Source organism: Triplophysa rosa, linkage group LG6 (assembly GCF_024868665.1).
Source record: "Triplophysa rosa linkage group LG6, Trosa_1v2, whole genome shotgun sequence".
NCBI classification, from domain to species: Eukaryota; Metazoa; Chordata; class Actinopteri; order Cypriniformes; family Nemacheilidae; genus Triplophysa; species Triplophysa rosa.
In genome coordinates this window covers 23798516-23817406 of record NC_079895.1, presented here as the reverse complement: position 1 = coordinate 23817406, position 18891 = coordinate 23798516, and positions in this window count along the sequence as shown.

The window sequence follows — 18891 nt, the reverse complement described above, 5'->3', positions numbered from 1 at the left end:
AAAAAGCTCAACACGTGCCTACTGTACACGCTGCAGAAACCGGCCTCATATTTGCATGTTTTTACAGCCCATCCGAAATACAAAAGAGTTCACTACTTAAACTGGTTTGTTCTGGCTTGTTTCGAAGTTATTTTCCAGAACCTGCAGATAAGAAAAGAAAGACACATTGAAATGGCGGCCCCTCTCAGAACTACAACTTCTGAGAAATGACCATTTTCCGAAACCATTTCTTCTCTTCACAGAAAAGCGTGTCTAGCGTTTCTGACTAAAGACAGCAGTGTGTCACTGTTATTGTAGCTTAGCGATTGCTTAGCGAACTTCCCATAAGACTTTGGACATTTGTTCTGCGCCATTTATGTTACGCACATGAAAGATGCTTATTGTGCGGCTCAATGAGAAAAGGAGTGCTTCATAATATTATCGAAGCTCGGGGTCGAGCATTTTAGACACGGGGTGCAAAAAAATGCACCTTTTGAGATCCCATTCATACTCATGCATCGTATATCAAAAAATAAAGCGGATCGAATCCAGTTTCACTTTTTGTTCTCCAAGTTAAATGCATGTAAAGGTCACACTGTAACAATGCGTGAGCTGAGGGTGTACGGAACCGAATGAGAGATGGGTGTAAAAGGCGGCAAGTATTTCTCAGCTGATTCGTGTTGTTTCCCTGCAGCAAAGGACTTTCGGGATTGCGTAAGAGCTGGAATATAGTGTTTTTCTAGCGCTGTTGTGAAGGCAGGCTCAGCGGAGGGATTCATCTTCTCTCTCTCCGCTGCTATGCAGTGCAGATCTGACCTGCAGAGACTATATCAGAGACTCCTGTCTGGCAAACAGATCAAGGGACTCTGGTGCATCAGACAGCTTAATATAGAGTCTATGTCAGAAAACATGCAATGAACAAAGACACCAAACAGCATGAGACATACAAAGAGCTCATGAGACATAAAAACAGACACAAACACCTGAGCACACCTGGGATGACTCACTATCAGCTTGGCCAGGATTCAGGAGGTGAGCTCATGCCCCCTCTCTCCCCCTCCCCTGTCCCTGTCTTTTTCCTCTTATGCTTTTGTTGTTTTTCCCAGTACTCTCAGCAGCAGCGGTTAGGGGCGTGGCTTAGCCGTTACCCGCCCACAGCTCACCTGCTTCAACCTACAAACATGACTTCATGTGTCCGTGCGGGCACCTGACAGAATATTGTCCCAGTTTAAGTTAGGGAATCATGGGAACACAGGCGAGAATGTTACCTCGCAAGTGGAAAGTTCAAAGGAGGCCAGACACACAGAAAACGACAAAGCTGCAACCACTAAAACCAACATCAAATGTCGAGGATATAAATGAACAAAGGCATCGAAACGTATCAAGTGTAGGTAGACATCTGAGATTAATCAGGCTGATAAAGGAGTGTCCGGCTTTAATTTCAATAACCTCGTGAGTTTCTCACACATTCTTGGGAGGCGTGGCTCATTAGAGCGTCACGAACATGTTGACCGTCAAAGAGCTTACAGGAAACTCTTTGAGAAAATATGTGGGAATAAGCCAATTCTCGCTCACAAACTCTCTCGTTTTACTTGCTCAGACAAGTCTGTGGAATGCACCGCTTTTACGTCTGCTTCCTTATGCTCGTTTACGCTTGGACGCAGCCTGTGGCTTTTTCCCAAGCCTGGCCGGGATAAGTGGGAATGTTTGCCGTTTCCGGGGGGCTGTGTCCAGGCTACGACCTCTCTCATACACTCAAACCCATGAGCAAACAATAACAGATGACTGCCCATTCACAAAAGCCATTTTTAGGACAACCAATCTCCTTTTACCAAATTACAAACTGGCCTAAATGCTGATTCGTCTGCTTTTATTTTCTTGACGTATACAAAAAACATTTTTTTACAACTTTTGTGAATTGTGATCAAGACATGAAATCAAAATTCTACACATTCTCGATTTACAGAGCGTATTATTTTGGCCGATTCGTTATGTTTTTACACTAGCATGTTGTTTGCATGTCGCGAAATGCAAGATGGAAAACGAGAGGAATTTTATGTTTATCATTTTATATGTCAAAAGCACTGCTGACCCCTGATTCAATACTCTGATGGGTTTACCATAGTTCAATCCATTTGTAAAAATTCACAAATTTCGCATTAAAATCAACCTAGAAAATGCAAAGGGTGACAAATTCCACCTAGGCTTGTGCAGTAAACCGTATAACTGCAACTTGATAGATGCCAAACAACAACACTCCCTTAGTTCCTGACACTTCATTTGTTATTTGTCTCCTTTTGCATGTGATTAATGTTGTTGTGCGATTCCAGAGATAATGGCCTGATGAAGCCAAGGAAATTGTCGTGTTTACTACATTCTGAGGGTGGTTATGCAACTTTCATAGAGGAGAAAAATGCTCTCTCTGTTTGCGTGTGTGTGTTTTGAAACATATGATGGTGGGTGGGTAAAAATAAGGGGAAATAAATATAGACCACTTCAGAAGACGTAAACAGTGCTGGTCCAGCGTTGGACCAGACGTTTGAACAAACGTTTGTACAAAATACAACCAACAGAACACTTATAACCAAATTCAAATGTTAAAGAGTATGTTTACCCTTTAACAATATATGTATGATTTAAACATTTTTTTAAATGAAACCGTAAATGCTTCTGGACCAGTTTTTGCAAAGGGTTCTATAACAATTAACTACTTGTTTGTGCATGTATGGGAATATTTCTTTTTTTTTCATATCTAGTGCAAGCATGTGCTAATATGGCTGAAAATGCCTTGGAGACCTCTGCAACACACACCGCACAATTTCCACCTTTTGAAATCCTTGACTTCCTACACACCTCCGTTCCACTTCATCACATGCTTTAATCTGCCGTTGTCCGCTTAATGTTCACTCCAGGCTCTCGGTACGACACGTTCTGCCGAGACAGCCGGCAGCAACCTCCATTGAGGAATCCACTGAATAAATAGAGTAAGAAAAGAAACAGTGGGGCTCAGAGGAAAACATTCAATACTCAGATGTTGCTCTTCAACTGCTCATGAGACATGAGTGCAGGGCTGGGAAGGTTACTTTTAAAATGTATTTCAATACAGATTACAAAATACATGCTTTAAAAAGTAATTTGTAACGTATTTAGTTAGATTACACAAGTTCTGTAACTTAATCTAAATACTTTAGAATACTTTGGAATACTAATAAGGTACATATAACAAAGGGACCACCAAACAGAGGACTTGGTTTTCTCCTGCATATTATTTTAAACAACATCAGTTTTCCACAATATATCTCAAAGCAAAAAAGCAGACAATCTTAGAAAAAAGAAATGGAAAAAAGGCTGATGCTCAAAAAGGCAACACAATGCATTAAAGGGATACTTCACCCAAAAATGAAAATTCTGTCATCATTTACTCACCTTCGAGTTGTTCCAAATCTGTATACATTTCTTTGTTCTGATGAACACAGATAAAGATATTTGGAAGAATGCGTATAACCAAACAGATCTCGACCCCCATTGACTAGCATAGTAGGAAAAAATACGATGGTAGTCAAAAGTGCCCCAAAACTGTTTGCTGTCTTACTTTCTTCAAAATATCTTCTTTTGTGTTCAACAGAACAAAAAAGTGATGAAGTAATTTTTCCTACTATGGGAGCCAATGGGGGGAAAGATCTGTTTTGTTATAAGCATTCTTCCAAATATCTTTCTCTGTGTTCATCAGAACAAATACATTTATACAGATCTGGAACAACTCGAAGCTGAGTAAAGGATGACAGAATTGAAATTTTTGGGTGAAGTATCCCTTTAAGAGCTGGGGTGTGTACACTTTTTTGAATTGGAGGTTAAATTGTACTTATTTTATCTTCTGGGAAACATGTGGTTATGTGAAGGGCAGTACTAAATGAAAAAAATATTATCTAAACAAAACAAAAAATCTTTACACATCGTCCTGTTTAAACATTTTTACCCCTCCATTCTCTGAATGCAGTGTGTTTCATGGAAACTTCTTTCCACCACTAAATAAAAAAAATGTCTTTTTTTCAAAATTGCGAGATTTAAACTCGCAGTTGCAAGTTATGTAATCAGAATTGCATGAAAAACTCACAATTGCAAGATCTCGCAATTTTAACAATTTTTCTACTGAGTTTATTACATGCAATTCTGACTTTATAACAATTCTGACTTTTTTTCTCAAGCTCGCAATTCTGAGAAAAAAGACAGTGTTTTTTCTCTCATTGGACATTATAGTCTGCAATTGTGAGTGTATATCTCTAACAATTCTAAGAAAAGAAAACAGATTTGTTAGTTAAAAACTCGCAATTGTGAGAAAAAGTCAGAACTGTGAGATAAAAAGCACTTGCCTAAACAAATTACTTAAACAAGGGACTCGCAAAAACATGAAAACAGTCGTTGATCATTCAGGTAACCACAGACATCAAAGATTCAAGGGTGTGCACATTTTTTAATGTGGCAATTTGTATAAATTTGATCAGTTTGTGTTATGGAGTATATGTAAACTTCTATTGTGTGAAATAGCTTATTCAGAACAGTACTAAATAAAATCAATATGCAATTTCTATGAACCAAGATCCCTCTTATTTTGTTCAAATTAATTTAAATTTTGCATATTCTGTAAGGGGTATGAAACCTATGAGCAGAACTGTAGTTTAGGATGCTTTTGTAGATTGTCAGAGAATCACAGATTGCTGTTCACATTAATTGCCCTTTACAGTTAATATAAAGTTTAAATGATATAAATGCCATTACAATTCCAAGTAATCACTTTGGCAATCTAAAATACTTTTCGGATGTAACTGTAATTTGATGACCACCATTTAAAAAGTAACTGTAATGAAATACAGTTACTCAAATTTTGTATTTTAAATACGTAACTAAGTTACATGTATTTCGTTACGCCCCAGCCCTGCACGAGTGTTAAAACTTTCTCCTATGAGACAAAGGTTGATATAATAATAATCACTTGTTACATTTATATAGCGCTGGGTGCTCAAAGCGCTTTACATGGTAGGGGGAATCTCCTCAAGCACCACCAATGTGCAGCATCCACCTGGATGATGCGACGGCAGCCATATTGCGCCAGAACGCCCACCACACATCAGCTTATTATAGAGGTTCACAAAAGTTCATAGCCAAGATCCTTTGTTAAAGTGTCTGATGAGAAATTTCACACATTTGAGTACAGACTTTGTTATTGTGGCAAATCTTAGCCCAGATATTATTAAAAATTCAAGGAGACAGATTTGAACCACGAGGATTTCATTTAATCTCATTGTTGTTTAGCAGAAACAATCGAGGTGATGAAGTGATGTCGTCAGCGTCTCCTCCCTGTGGTCTGACTTCATATCTGACGGCTCATGTTGTTTTTAATGTCCATTGTGTTGTCTCCCATAGCTGACGGTTGAATGTAAGGTTTTTGAGCAACTGTTCCTTGCAAAACAGTGCAACATTATACTGACTGATCCACTGATATTGCCATATCTTGCACTTTTTCTTGTTGTTGTTAGGTATGTGTGTGGCTGGCACAATGGCTGGTTATGTAAGATTGGACCTGCCCCAGAGATGACCCACATCTTGACTCTCATAACATGTTTAAATGGCTGTGGCATATTTCTGAGCTAACACACACATACACTGCTCCACTATACAACTGCAGTCATCTCAAGTGATGAATCTGTGTTTCTCGATTACATTATGTGAAAATATACAGTAATATAATCTCATTTTAGTTTTCTATTTAGCACCCACAGAGACAAAACAGCAGGCATGTACACAAACAAACTTGCATACGTGAAGTTAATTCCCCTCCCCTCGAGAGGGGGCTGGGTGACTCAAATGTGCGTGTGTGTCTGAATCAAGCCTTTTGGGAAAGGATGTTTTATAGATGCTGCGATGGGGGAAGGGGGAAAATAAATAATTAGCATCAGCATCACTCATCTGCCCGTAGCCACACAAGACAGAGCCTTCCAACCGATGCTGGTAAATACACTGACATCATTAAAGGAGTAGTTCACATTCAAAATGAAAATTCTGTGACCATTTACCCGCTTGTCATTTCAAACCTCTATGACTTCCTTCCTTCCACAGAACACAAAAGAAGATATTTTGTAGAATGTTGTTAACAGCCCCCCCATTCCCTTTTACTGGTTACAATAGAAGTGAATGGGGGGCTATGCTGTTCTGTTACCAACATTTTTAAAAATATCTTATTTTGTGTTCTGCATTAGAAAGAAAGTCATACAGGTTTGAAATGACAAGAGGGCGAGTAAATGATGACAGAATATTCATTTTGAAGGTGAACTACTCCTTTAAACGAAAACATATGGCTACAAATGAGAAGACATTGATATCTGTCCTTTAGGGTGTGTCAACATAAGTGTCATTGATCCGTTTTCATTTCATTTTGTGTTGTTGGATAATATCTCGTCCCTCTTGCTAAGATACACTTCCAGCTAAACACACAGAGCTAATATTGTTCCTCAAACAAGCTGGGCCGCGGGGCCGGAAGCACCCCTTCCTCAAATATTTATTCTAGTCTTTCTTCTTTTGATTGTGTAACAGCTATCACTTTATAATGACTGGTTAGGGTGTGAATCCTGCAACAGGTCCACGCTGCTCACTCTTTAGGTAAATATACAGTACGTTATGTTTTGAATGGAACTCTGCAGTGTATTCCCCTCGTTACTGTTTTGCAATTCATTACCTTTGCCTCTATATCGCCCTCTATGTTTGAAACACAAAGGGCAGGTTACTTTACATACTTATCTTTATGTGGGCTGAAGTCAAATGTCGTGAAACTGACATTTATTGCAAACTTTGTACTTAACAGCTCAACTTACTGTATATTATTGCATTATTATAAGCTTACCATTGTGAACTGGGGTAAGGTAAGGTACTTGCTCAATAACTTTAATTTAAAAAGTTACAGATTGCAGCTTTAAAATAGTAAGAGAAACAATATGCATTATTTAACAATAAACGTTTCAAGCAGTTGTGTTCTACATTGTTGTCAAATTACCTGTATTACATGACCTCATCACATATGTAACTTCAGAAAGCGAGTAATCTTTTTTTTTGCCTTTTGCTGCTTTTATTCTTTTTAGTGAGACTGAGTAAAAAACATCTTAGGCCGTGTTCACACTTGACTTCTTTTTCGACAAGAAAAAGTTGACAATGTAGCCTTGTAGTTACAAATAGCAGCCGGCAATGTTCAAAGATAGCATTTGTGCACAAAGGCAGCTTAGAGAGACAGGCTTCATAGGCAATGTAACGGAAGTCTATTTGAATTATAAACAGAGAGCGTCTTTGCAATAACCAATCACATATTTAAAAACTACAATACTAATTTCGCACTAGAAATGCAATCAGAAGTTATTGAAAGTGAAAACTAAACTTACATTTGTACAAAACTATGCTCTAACGGGCGTTTCGGCCACTATTTAATTTTTTCGAGCTTAAGTCTTCTTAGCTGTGAAAAAGGTACTTGACGTAGGGCATTTTTTTCGAAAAGTTTAACCTTTTTCAACCTCAAAAGACGCTCTGAGCTGCAGAAAAAGACGCTTGCGCTGACGTTTAAAAAAGCGTGCGGGACTTTTTTGAAAACAGGGTTTACTCCATAGGATTATAATGTAAAACAGACGCCAGCAGCAAAAAAGAAAATGCCAGCAGCAAAAAAGAAGTCAAGTGTGAACATGGCCTTAGCCGTTTCAACTTCTGGTTAAAGGAGCAATGCAGAGATTTTAGTGGCATCTTGTGGTGAGGTTGCGAATTTCAACCAACGGCCCTCACTCCCGCCCTCCCCCTCCCTTTCGAAGTACTATGGCGACTCTCACAGGAAAAAGATGTCGTCGCGTTTTCGCTTCTTTGCCGAAGGAGATAACGTATTTACGAAACGTGCTCTGTAGAGCAGTTTGTCCGTTTAGGGCTACTGTAGAAACAACATGGCGAATTCCATGTAAGAGGACCCGCAGTGTATGTACATAGAAATAGCTCATTCTAAGGTAATAAAACATAACACCTCATTATGTAAGGTCTTTAGACACCTATGAAGACCTTAAAGAAATTAAAGGATAGATATGTGCAGTGAATTGCGGGATACAATAGACTACACAGTAAACTCTATTGTATGCTGCACATTTTGGCAGCTGGGCAGACGTTGCAGTTTTCATATTAAACAGAAGAATTGTATAGTAGCCTATAATAAGCCTGCTAATAGAAAAAATGATATAAAAATGTGTTACCTGATGATGTGTAACTTGGTTTTCTCCTTAAATAAAATACTCAGTGTAATGTGACGCATACAAAAGAAACATTTAGCAATATAGAAAGGCATCCGTATAGAATAACAATCCCATGCATTGTTTACGGACTTTAATAACAAACATAATTACTATAATAAAACCTAATGCGTAACAGGGGTCTATTATATGCATTATTGCATGCTAAGCTAAGCAGGCGGAAAAAAAAAGCACTTTGAATTAAGAGAGTTCATGCTGCCCGAGTCATTATTCATATTTGTGTGTAGCCATATGAGCAACGCTAGTTATTTTAGTTTGCTTTAGTAAGTATAATATGCTGTGCATGCATTATGTTTATATCTTATAATATTTTGAGAAAATATTTGGAAATAGAAAACTGGAAAATATGCAGACACACTCCTTGTGGTGCTCAATTCATGTAATAGGCGATTAGAAGACTCATGGACCTTTTCTGGCTGAGCATGTCATATACTGTATTATGCATATTTCAATTGTTTATTTAATAAGTGTTCCTGTTGCTCATATGCATATATACATACCATTGTTTTTTATAAGATATTGATTTCGTACCTGTACCAATAAAGAAAAGCTGGCATTGTGCCAAAGTGAGATTTTTTTAAACCCTGTAGACCATTAGTTTCCTTCAGCCTGTCACTGTGTGTGCTGCAGCATCATTCACTAGTCTTAGTAAATGGCACATTGAACATCAAACACAAGAGTAGGGATTGATGAGCCGCACGCACACACAACGCACGCACACACACACACACACACACACACACAGTCTGGTTATCTCTGTGGGGACAGTCCATAGGCGTAATGTTTTTTCTACTGTACAAACTGTATATTTTATCCCCTACCCCTAAACCTGAAGATCATAGAAAACTTTTTGCATTTTTAGATTTTTAAAAAATATTGTTCTGTATAATTTATAAGCTTTTTTGCCCATGGGGACCTCAATTTTGGTCCCCACAGTGAAACGAGTCCCCATGTGTTGGTGTGCATTCAGGTTTAGGTCCCCACCGGGATATAAAAACATGAACACACACACACACACACAGTCTGCGCATGAGCATGAAAGGGGACAATGATGGATCAGATGAAAGCAGTCCCTCTAACTGTCTCTCTCTCTCTGTTTCCTCATCTCTCTTTCTCTCCATCCCATCCCCCTCCCCTCATCCATCTGGGTCGTCCTCTGTGAGAGCAGGCAGACAAAAGAGGCACACTGCTGGCCCCCATCCCTCACTCAACCTTTCCTTGAAGGGACAAATGGTTCTCTCAGTGGCCCCTGGCTGAAGGATCGGCCCTTTTAACTAATGGTCCTGGCTGATTTTGTATGTGTGTGTGTGCGTTTAGTAAAAAATAAGGTAAGCTGGAGAACGCATACGCACAGCTGTGTTCTGCTCCACGATGTTGATGTACAGTATGTATCTTTCCTTCCCACAATAATTTTGGGTGGTGCTCATTACGAGGAATGTTCCTAGGGCGTAACACTTATCAACATTACAAGAGATTATGAGAATCATGAAGCCAGTAAACAGACGTCAAAGAAACTTGAAGCTGCCATCATAAATATGATTAATATTGTCCATGAACCGGAACCAGGTTTGACAGTGCTGCACCTATGTCCTCTCTGTTTACAGCATGGTATTTTCATGCACTTCAAATGAGTGTCTTGTGACCACTTATCTGATGTCTACGGGAGACACTTAATGTGTCAGTGTGTGTGTGTTGACAAAACGCAAAATCAAACTGCGATTTTAATCCCACCAGAAATGTGATGCTTTAAGCAGACTGCTAATTGTTAATATGTATTATTTTCTATTGCTACACAGTGCTTTTGAATACTTGATTCTGATTGGCTAGTCGTGTATACTGTCCAATAATTTACTAACGTATAGCCAGTCTGTTGTTAGCACTAAATAAACAACTTTAGTGTGATACAATACCCTTTGCTTTGTGATAACCCTGTTGTGGTTTATTCAGTGATAACAACTGGTTAGCTTTACATTATCCCCTACTTGACAGAACTTCGGTGATCGGTGTTGCTGAATGTTGGTTCATAAAGTCTTTTTAACTTGATCTCACAGTGGAACGTAAAATTATACAGACTAAGAGGTGGCAATTTCGTGTGATTATTAAAAAAGCGTGAAGGTCCAGCCCTAACCCCACCCCTAAACACAACTGTCACTGATGCAAAAGCAGTTCATATACAAACTAGCTTGAAATGAGCTAAAATGTCAAATAGTTACGAACTGCTTTGTAGCCACGCCAAAAAGCAAACGCATGTTTTAAAAGTGATTGGTTGACAGGCGAGTAGGTGGTCCTTTAGTATCATCTGTGGGTCATTAGCATTTACGCTACAAATATGATATGAATGTGAACATCTTTTTTCTATTTACTGAATGTAGAGCTGTCTTTTTGTTGCTTAAGTAAACTTTCTTGTACAAAATCACAATGCATAAAAACAAAGAACAGAAAACGGATTTAACCGACAACATGCTGGTTTTGCGAATTGTGAAGTGCGGCAAATCAAATACCAACCTTGACTTTACGACGTTTAACTCAGGAATTTTTTTTGTATCGCTACACATATGCAGGTGTGGACTGGGAAGCAAATTCGGCCCCTCCAACAATTCTGTCTACGGGGGGATCGTGTGCGATGTGTTTGATGGCATCGGCCCTCCACCAAATCTGTTGACGGGGGGGGGGGATTGTATGTAACGTGTGCATTGCGTTATATAATTACGTATCTGACTCGCTAATGCCTTAACGTTGCGTGCATTCGCATTTATAAATGCGTCCGGCAGTCCGCCCTTGGTCGCGGCCGTAGGCCGTCGGTGGGACGGCCGTTCTGGACTTTGACAGAATGTCCTACTGGTCAGTCCGCCCCTGTACATATGATATGAGAAAGCGCGAGCTTTTGTAACAGCTAGCTAGTTTTATAACAGACAGGAGATCACACCACCAGGATTCCAACACAAACGTATGAGTAATGGATTATTGCCAATGCCTGTCTCCGATTTGGCACGTTACTTCATTTGATTAATTATTTGATTTTCCTATCTCTATATGTAGAGCCGCAGAAGCACGAACACATTCCTGACAGGATTCCTGAAGAGGGAAAAACTGCATTTGGAACACTATGGCCTTGTTTATTACCTTGCATTTACATCCGCATGGGCTGATCCGATCACAAGTGGTCACCTGGGACAGATCGCTGGTATTAACATGCGTCTCAAATGTAGTGGGATTTTGCTGAAGAAAGGGTCTCCGATTTCACATCCTCATGACAAAAAGTGCAAAAAAGTTGACAAAGTGTTGCTTTGTAATATTGCTTTTCCCAAACGTGACATTTTAAATAGCATTTTTTTATAGAATAGTTACTTTGATCGAGCACCTGTATTAACTGTATTCCATACGTAGCCAACGAAATAAACTAAAAATAATAAATACTGTTACGTCAAGTAGATTTGCAGATGCCAGACATATCAACGATGTTCCCTTGTGTACTGTGGCTTCTCTACATTTGAAATAGATTGTTGTATTAGATTTGGCCCATATTTACATTTATATTTAGCTCTGACCAGATGTTCCAAGACATATAGCTAACACCATGTGTACCATACATTGAGGCCTATAAAATCAACACATTGAAATCTAGACAGGGACATACACAGACATGCACGTTGTTCTCTCACAGGCGAACAAGCTCTGCGTTTTCCCCTCTTGCAAACACCCACACACACGCATGGTCTAATCCAGTGATTATCTGATCAGGAATGGGGTAAAATTCCATGTAAACAGTGTGTAAACTGCGCGGTAAAGAAATACCCAGGAAAAGCTAAGAAAAAACATGTCATAACGTTTATTTGACTTGTGTCAAGCCAGCCAAACAGGGACCGAAACTATGCGTTTAGTTCTGTAGAATTGTTTATTTAATAATAAAGAGAAACTCCAGGGTCAGAATAAAAAGAAAATAGGGCTTGGTGTCCTTGGGGCAGGTGCAAAAAAGTCATAAAAGTTAATAGTGCGCCAAGTTGTTTTAGAAGTCCAAATTAGTCACCGTCACTTAGGAAATTGAGGACACTTTGAGGAACTAGGTTTGCTTATAGGATGCCGCAACGCAAGTTTGTGACATCTGGGAGGAGGTGTTTAGTACTAAAATATTATCTTATACTGTATCATCACTTCATCTCAGGTCTGAAATGAAAAGTCTGTCATCGTTATGTCATTCTTAACCCGTCTATGATTCTTTCTTCTGTGAAACACAAAAGAAGATATTTTAAGAAATGTCTCAGTGGTTGTGTTCACACAATAGAAGTCAATGCGGGCCAGTGTTGTTTGGTTACCAACATTCTTTAAAATATCTTCTTTTGTGTTCTGCAGAAGAAAGAAAATCACAGGGATGAAATAACATGAGGGTGAATGTAGAATAATTTGAAATCAAAGAATTTTCATATTTAACGGTATAGTTTACCTAAAAAGTCATCATCTACTCCCACTCTTACAAAATGAAATACAAAACTCATTTTGCATTCATCAAAGAAAGAAAGTCATACATGTGTTCTTCCCTCTTTTTTTTCCGGGTCATTTTGTGTTGTGTCAGTCAGTAGTGATGTAGCTGTTGTTGTAAGCAGAGGAGTATTCGGGTCACAGAAGCGCCATCGATAGAGAACACTTAACCTTTCAATTCAAGCACAAACACTACAAGAAGGAAGAAAACAACACCAGGGTGTCAGACATAATCTTGCTGGTTATCTAACGGTGCACAGCAAAACATGTAACTAGTGATATAACAAGGCATAGTGTGCATGTTTGGGTTGGGTTTTTGTCCCAGCGAGGTCTAGGCCAAAAGTCTGGCTTTAACTGACTAATATTGGTGAGGGTGTGTTTACATCAAATTATTACACAACAAAATTAATTAAATTTCAAGCTGATTAAATCATGTTTCCTTAGTTCTGACACAAAACAAATGGCAGGATATGAATTAGAAATTGTAATTATTTTCTAGCTTTTAATAGTTAACTCACACCACATTAAATTCCATTTTAATGAAGAAAAATTCCATTTCAAGACCCCTTGTTGAGAAGAACCAGCATCAGAATGAATGGTGTCAATATCCTGACTGAAGACGTAGAAGTTACAGAGGCACTAAACCTTCATTCACACCATAAATTTCATTTAGCACTATTTCTTTGAACTTTTTAGTGGCTACAAAAGACTGTCTATCCTGATTCCCAAATTGTACAACCATATTTATGATGTATTACGAATTGTTTTGCAATAATGAACCTTGTGGTTATTGGTTTAATGCGAGTTTGTACATTTAAAGATTTAAGAATTTGTGGTTGAATGCTTTCACACTAAAATTACTTTGTGTTGTTTCACTAGTAAGCTAACATATTTCTTAAATTCTTAGATTATGTATCATTTATTTCGGTGCTATTACTTTCATTATTTATGGGTGATACTCCTGTCATGTTTACAGCCATTAAAATATTGAATAATCAAACTGTTCTATTAAATGTTTTTATTCCAAATGTAATTCTACTGTGGTTACTTAAGACAATAACAAACATTTGAATCATATTTTCAATAAAGGACAAGTAAAAATGATATCCATAAAAAGGAACCATAAAGATAGAACCTTAACAGGTTCAATAATAGAACCTTTTCCCAGTCTGCAAAGAACCCCATAGGGTTCTATTTATTGAACCCTTAATAAGGGTTCTTTATGGAACTTTTAAGGGGATCCATAGATGAAGAGCATTTTGGATAGAACCTTTTCTTTTGAGAGTGTAGCTAATTTGTGTGAATGAAACTTTACTGTATTCTATCATAAATATCTATTTACTGTAGGCTAATAAAAGTATACAGAGATATATAATGTAACTTGTACACGTGCACCAGTTTCAACATTTTCGCGTGTCACGTGATTCATGGAGCCTTCAGATAGTTCCAGGATGTTATGTTTTCTCTTTAAATGCTTTATTTCTTCAATTTTTTCATTCATTAAATGACTTAAGTCTTTAAATGGGTCAAATGTTTGTCACAATCGGTCTGTTTTGCTGCAGCTTCATGCGTTAACTTCCGGGAACTATTGAGAGCCTCCATGAACCGCCATTGCTGTGAAAAAACGGTTCCATTGGAGTTAACGGAGTTGACGCAACTCTCTCTCTCAATGGCTCTGACGTGCACATAAAACAAACAGCTCTAATGTCTCCAAATACAATAAACCCACTAAAACATAGAACTCCAAGTCTGCAAGTAAAACATCTTTCCCCACACATTATGGATTTAATCATATGTATTTTTGCTGCCTCCCAGCAGTTCTGTGCTGGTACCCGCATTAACATTTCAATGAATAACGGCGTTTTAATCGTTCTGCTTTGATAAGTACATTTCACCATACAAAGAATGCAAACACTAAAGGTCCTCTCTGGGTGTGTTATTCATAAACACATTATTATCGAGTGTTCTCTCTGAGTGATAACCTAAAGATATATTTGCGCCAGTGTTGATAACCCATTTAGTCTGCGATAAATATTTACTTCTCCATTTCATTCTCTACCCAGTTATCAATACGGGATACTACAGACTTCCTATTAGCTGATTCAGAGTGCTCAGGACTTCCTGTCAACTGTCAGCATGCACAAATACATCACACACACACAAATACACACATATTCTATTCCTGTCAACTCGTTTCACTTTTTCATTCAGTCAACTAATAACTTCCTTCCTGCACCCAATGTTTGACACGGGATGCGAGAGAGAGAATGAACAGGACAAGCAGAGGAGAGAGAGAGAGAGGCTCATGGAGAGGGTCAGATTCAGATAGAGGAAGTGGCAGTAAGTGAATGATAAACAAGGAAGGAGAGAGAGAGAGAGAGAGAGGCCATGTGTGCAGTCTTTTCAAGCACAACTAATAGAAGTCTTCCTCCCTGTGATCGCTATCAGTGCAAACACACACATTCACGCACACACGGATGACTCTAAAACAGCACTAGGATTATGTTTCTAGCTCCCTGCAATCACTTCAACATGCATGCCAGTGAGCTACAATCTTGATTACCGCAGTGAGAAATGTATTTTAATGTATTTCTGAAATGTAAAAGATCATAAATCGAAATTGACCCGAAATGTATTTTATGTGCTTAATGCGTTTAATATTTTTGAAATAAATCATTTTGTTTCTCATATTTTGTCAATAATACCATTATTATTTTTGCTAACATTAAGTTAGCACTTTAATTTCTACATATCCACACTACGTTCCTTGAAGTCAATGTCATGAGATTTCCTGAGCTCTGAGAGGTTCTTGTGTTAGATAGGTTAAGAGGTACAGTAATGAGCACACGATGAGGGGAGATTTCCATCTCTCCCCCTCTCACATTGGATTTCCGGAGGAAACTGCTGGAATAATGAGAGGCCTGAAAGCGGTTTCTTCACAAGCAGAAACCTATAGTGCTCTGGCCAGACTCCAGAATAGTAGCACTCACCGCTAACGTCAAGTCTGCTCAAACACACACACTTACTGTATACATACATTCAAACACAAATACATTTACACTGATATAGCAACACCCCGATAATGGGTTTGATTACCAAAAAAACATAAACATACCGATGAAAACGTACAGTACACCTTCAGAAAACGTACAGTACACCTTCAATGCACTGTATCTGTCAATTTGGGTAAAAGTGTCTGTCAAATGCATAAATGTAATATAAATGTGATCTACACATTCTATCAGTGGAATGAACATTGATATGTATAAAATAAAGTGAGTGCCATCGGTACCCATGAATAGTGCACAATATATCGCCTAATGCATATTGTTTATTAAGAAACAGTAGTTGTTATTCTACAATGAGCGTTTTAAACATTATTATGCGACACTGTTCTCATATGACCTCATCAGGCCTCATGTTTAATGCAACAAATGGCAGTGCATGAGCAAATATCTTTGCATAATGGCCACTCTGTACAGTATAATTGACTTATCTGTGCTAGTTTAATGGTTTTCATATCTCTGCAGTCTCTTTATTCTTATGCAATGAAATAATTTCAACTCAAGTAAATATGTGACGTACATGTTTTTATTGATTTATTTGGTGAGTAAACATGTATTGTTGAGTGTTGAGGTTGAGTGTTGCTAGCCAAGAAAAATAATAGTTGTCTATGGGTGCTGCACAGTGATACACAAAGATGAAGATTACGTGAAGAGATCTTAACAGTGCTATATCATTCATTTGAGCATTTTAACATCTATTGACCAAACAGTATGCAGGACTTTTATTCTGTACTCTTGAATTTACTATTTTACACTGTATAACTGGAAGCATCTGTCTTCCAATGCATTGCAGTACATAAATGATGGTGTGTCTCTTATTTTTTCTAAAAAAAACCTTCAGAGGTGACATTCCACTTTGAGCTCCTCGGTTTATACCGGACCACACGGATGTGTTTTTCTGAATGAATGTAAAATTAGGCCACCTTGTTTCCTTAATGGTCTCTATCATGAAGATTGGATGACATAATGAAGACTTGGGTGACATAAAGCTACATTTTCTCAGAATCCAAACGAATAAATTCTAAAATTCTAATTCTTTAGCTTATAGTCCTTTTTTTCTTTTTTTCTTTTTTTTTTCAATGTGTTGTATTGTATTGTAATTGCTATTTTGTTATGTAAATATGCGATTTTACTCTCTTTTAGGCTGACTTTTACCATCTGTCTAGGGACTGCAGGTGAAAAATAGCCTTTTGGCTAACTCTGGCATATTTACAGTAATGTTTATTAATATGCATTGTCCCTGTTATAAATAAATAAATGTTGATTTCCATAGTCAACAATGATCAGCAATGGAAAAAAATGAAAATATTATAAAATTATTCAGTGTTTCCACGAATAAACCAGAACATGACTCAGCAAAGGGAATACAGCTCTTATTCCTTTAAACATGCTCAAATGCAGAAACGCATAGCAACTGTCAGCACACACACTTTTAGGATGCCATTAAAATGGCAATTTTAAAATTTCTCTTTTAAAGATTTCTTTTATTTCAAGTAATATGTAAGTTGTAGAGTGGGAGTCCTTGTTGTTTGGATGCGTCTGTCATGCAATCTTCATGGTTAAGGGCAATTACAGAAATCCGTCTTTCTTATATTACGCTCTAAAAATGCTGGTTTATTATTAAAGAGGTACGAAAAATACAGAAAAATAATACAAACATTTTAATACAGGTATAAAATATTTGAATTCAGGATTAAAATATTAAACCAAATTAGTAAAGCTGTTCATGACTGCTTTTACAAAAGGCTCATTTAATTGATTTATGTCACTTATTGTAGAACGAGCACCTCTGATTTCCACATATTTGTGTTTTTTTCTGTGGCTTATAACAATGGGCAGTTAATTATACGTACATATATAAAATTGCATATGATTTTATTAGACTGACTTGCAGTCACAGACAACACATTTACACATAGGTGTACAGAGCCAACGTCAAAATTATCCCCCACGTGATTCATTTTTCTATGATTTGATTTTGTAAATATTGTGTGGTATTTGATTTAATTGAGACAATTTCTCGACCGAGTGGCTAGACAGACAGCAAAACCTACATACCGTATGAAGAGACAGTCAGATTGACATACGGTTCCTCGCAGTGTTCTAAAAAGCTTTGAAATTGATTTCTGAAGGAAGCATTTCAGTGACACGATTAGGATATCCGTTTCATCATACTTTGAAAACACTGCTATTTGAGAGATGCTTTTCAAAGAACATTCCTGGCATCCTTATACAACAGGGTCAGACACATTGGGTCTGGTAATCTGGTCAGCCTGTCTGCCCTGTCTTTGTCTGTTTGTCTGGCTACTTGTGAAAATCTCAAGATCCAATCAGACTGCCCGATTACAATGCAACTAGCTTTACTGTAGCTCAGCTGGTTGCAAATAAACACCACTAGCAGTGGGAATGCACATGTGTATAGATGTGTGTTTGCAAGTACGTGAATTTGGATAAAAGTTTCTGCTTAATCCAAACATGTGTTTCTAGAGTCAGGGTGCAATGTTTTTCTCCAGAATAACCTGCAGAACCAGACGTCAAGTACACATTTCATTTTTAGATTGATGAGAAAGAAGCTTATTTTATTATGTCAGTATTACACGAGAACATTGATTATGTCAACATCCAAGCTTGGCTTTTTTCAGAGGAAGAGGAATTTACTACATGGACATGAACCATGACGTAAGATGAGACCGAACACGACCACACATCACGCAAACACAGATTCAAATCACATTGGTCAAAGGATAAACTGTGGACCAATTGATTGTCAACGTTATGCCATGTTCTAAAAAATTTTTTTGGTGTATTTATGAGTCTGATAAAAACCTTTTGGAACCATTTTCGCAAACTTTTTTTTCCAGTTTTCACCATAGTGATAGCCCAGATGTCAATATTTCAAATGTTTCTTCCTTATATCTTAATTCATTATCCTAAACATCCATGAGATTTTTCTTAAAGCAAATGGAGATTTTGAGTAAGTCCACAATCTAGATAATGTAATGGTGTTTTCTTTTTTTCACACTGGCATTTTCGAAAAGTTGTTCATG